Raw genomic sequence first — 3,347 nt, 5'->3', positions numbered from 1 at the left:
GGTTGTGGGTGTGTGTGTGTGTGTGTGTGTGTGTGTGTGTGTGTGTGTGTATGTGTGTGTGCGTGCCGCAGGGCAGCTCCGTCACCTGACGTGTCCTCAGTTCTCCTGTTTCCTCTGTAAGCGAGAGAGAGAGAAATCACGGCAGTGCTGTAGAGCACAACTGCTGTTCAGTTTTCTCTCTTTCATTCTCTCTTCCCCTCTGCACAGATACTGTTTCCTCACGCTTTACAGCCAGTGCAGATAATTTACACGTAATGCTAGCCGTTCGCTGTACACGTATTGTTTGGCGAAAGAAAGCGGGCCAGTAAACCGGATGCGTTCTGGGAGGAACTGGAAGCCTCTTCTAAGGGTATAATGGGTTCTTGAAGTTCACAGGAGCTTTTTAGCGTGACGTTCGAGTGTGTTTGTGGATGTTAGATTTATCTGTGATGAATAAGCTGCTGTGGTTGATCTTAAGTACTTCAGCGCAATCATGAGCCGCTGTAATGTTTTAAGAGCGGAGGAGATGGAACATAAACCATGTGTTTCTTCAGAGGTTCGAGAAAAAGTCCAGTTCAGCGAGAGAAGTTTTCTTTAACTTATTTTTGTGAAATGAGTCGAGGTGCGTGGGTATAGTATGACCAAAATCTTCATTTTTATGATAATGGTATCATGATCTAGTTATTTTTGGATGAAGTTCAACCCAAACATGTTTTGCACATTACATAACCATGTGCTAATGACTATTTTTGACTTGATTTTATGACTTCATTTCAATTTCAAAATTACAATTTAAATTTAAAAATATTTAAAAATGTTATAATTTTTAAAAACATTTTTAGTTATAAATGTTTATTTATTTTTAAATAAAATACATTTTTTTTATTTATTTAACATGATGAACCATAAGATCAGATGATTCTTAACAAATAAATAGTAAGTCTGTCAGTGTAAAAACTATGAAAACTTGTTTTTGCCATGGAATTAAAAAAACAAGAAAAAGAAAAAAAACAAGAAAAGTAACAGTAACTTTCTATCTCACAATTTAGACATTGTTTCATGCAATTCTGTCTTTTTTTCCTCACATTTCTGAGTTCTGAGCGTTTATATCTCACAACCGTGAGAAAAAGTCAGAATTGTGAGATAAACGGCTTCAGAATACTTTAAAACAAAAGACTCAGTTTAGTGATTCTCACAACGTATAACCAATAAGATAGACATATTTGAAGCTGTTGTAAAGAGTCAATGTGCTTATATTATTATTCTATATAATTAAGTTGCAATGTTATTTGGAAACTGTAAATAACCTTTAGAGCGTCATGCTGTGATGTGTTGAAAATCACTAAATCGCTCCCATTATAATCAAGAAATCTGTCGACACAATAAGCACTAAACGTCTATTCTGGCCTAATTAGGCCCCAAAACGAGTTTAAAGGAATCATATTCTACACTTTAAATGACTCTCACGCTCAGCCGAGGAGAAACAAAAGTGCTGAGTGTCATGACAACCGCTGCTGATGCAGGATCTATCTATCGTTCTATCTATCATTAGTTAGTTCTATTATTCGTTCTATCATTCATTCTATCGTTCTATCTATCATTAGTTCTATCATTTGTTCTATCATTCATTTTATTCTCTGTCGTTCTATTCCTCTATCATTCTATCGTCTATCATTCATTCTGTCATTACTTCTCTCGTTCATTCTATCATGCATTCTGTTGCTCTATCGTTAGTTCTATCGTTCATTCTGTAATTAGTTCTATCATTCATTCTAGCGTTAATTTTATCGCTTTTATCTATCTATCTATCTATCTATCTATCTGTTAGTTCTATCGCTCGTTCTATCATTAGTTCTGTCTTTTGTTATTGTTTGTTCCATCTGTCTATCATTCTATCTTCTATCATTAATTTTATCTAGCATTCCATCGGTCTGTCTCTGTCTATCTATTGTTCATTCTGTCATTCTGTCACTCTTATCTTTCTGTCACTCCCTCATTCTATCTGTTGTTATCTATCTATTGTTAGTCCTATCGTTCGTTATATTACTCTATTTTTATCTGCTGTTCTGTCTATCTATCGCTCTCTCTATCATTAGTTCTATCGTTTGTTCTATCTATCTGTCTATCGTTTTATCTGAACGTCTGTCTATCTGAATATCTATCTATCTATGAGAGACAGAGTTCTCGATGCTCTTCTGGCTGTTTTTGTGTCTGTCTCCATGTATAATTGAGCTTTGCTGTCACGTCCAGAGCTGCACCCGCCCCGTTCTCATCAAAGAGAGAGGAATGCACTCATGTATTCCTCCGTCTCTCTCTCTCTCTCTCTCTCTCTCTCTCTCTCTCTCTCTCTCTCTGTGTGTCACGTCTCGCTGTACCAGCACCGTATCAGTCATGACACGGACAAACACACTCCTGTTCTCATAAACACATACTTACAGCATCACAAACACTTTGTGACAATTATAAAGGTGAGTGTATGCGCGCCCTGAGCGTCCCACAGGCCTCGGCCGAGTGTGTGAGCAGCATTCATGTACCTCCACACACACACACACACACACACACACAGAGAGAGAGAGAGAGAGAGAGTCATTATGATGTTTCATTCACTCTCCTTTCTTCTCTTTCTCTCATACTTAATGCAGACATCTCAGATGAGATGGTTCTATTTGCACAAGACTTCAGTCTTCAAGAAGACAATATTTCATATTGTTTTTAACTTTCAGTAAGAGAGAACTGTTGGAAATAATTATTTCTATTTATTTGAACTGATTTGTCTCTTTAGTTTTCACAATTTTCATTGTCCACTTTGCAGTCAGTACAGTTGTTTGTCTTACCTGTAAAGCGGGGGGGGGGAGGGCAGAAGAGCATGTGTGGAACCAGCAGGCCTGCACATGCTCTGAACCACAGACTAAAATTCCCCTCTTTACAGTAACACACACACACACTGTCACACTACTACAGTCTGGATGTGAATTCCTGAACATGTACATACACCATTTGAGTGACTCATCACCTCCAGTATCCCATCATGCACTGGGGTGAACCCACCTGCAGATGATAAAGAAATGGTTGTTCTCTCGCTGTGGAGTGTGTGTGTGTGTGTGTTTTCTCACAACTTCAGGAAAGGAGCAAAAAAGACACAGTCTTTGTTCTCACTGCACAAGAAATTATCATTTGTTTTTCAGATCGGATCATTAGGTCTATAATAAGGTCTAGGCCTGTTGTTTATTCAGCCATTCATTCATTCAGTCAGTCATTCGTTCTATCCATCTGTTTATGTCATTTTTTTTATCTGTCTGTCATTCTGTCGCTGTTGTTCTATCTGTTTGTTTCTTCTGTCTACCTTTTGTTTGTTAATTTCTTCTGTC

This window comes from Sinocyclocheilus anshuiensis, unplaced genomic scaffold (assembly GCF_001515605.1).
Source record: "Sinocyclocheilus anshuiensis isolate Anshui unplaced genomic scaffold, SAMN03320099.WGS_v1.1 scaffold1104, whole genome shotgun sequence".
In the NCBI taxonomy this organism is placed as follows: Eukaryota; Metazoa; Chordata; class Actinopteri; order Cypriniformes; family Cyprinidae; genus Sinocyclocheilus; species Sinocyclocheilus anshuiensis.
Note: the sequence above shows the minus strand (reverse complement) of the source record.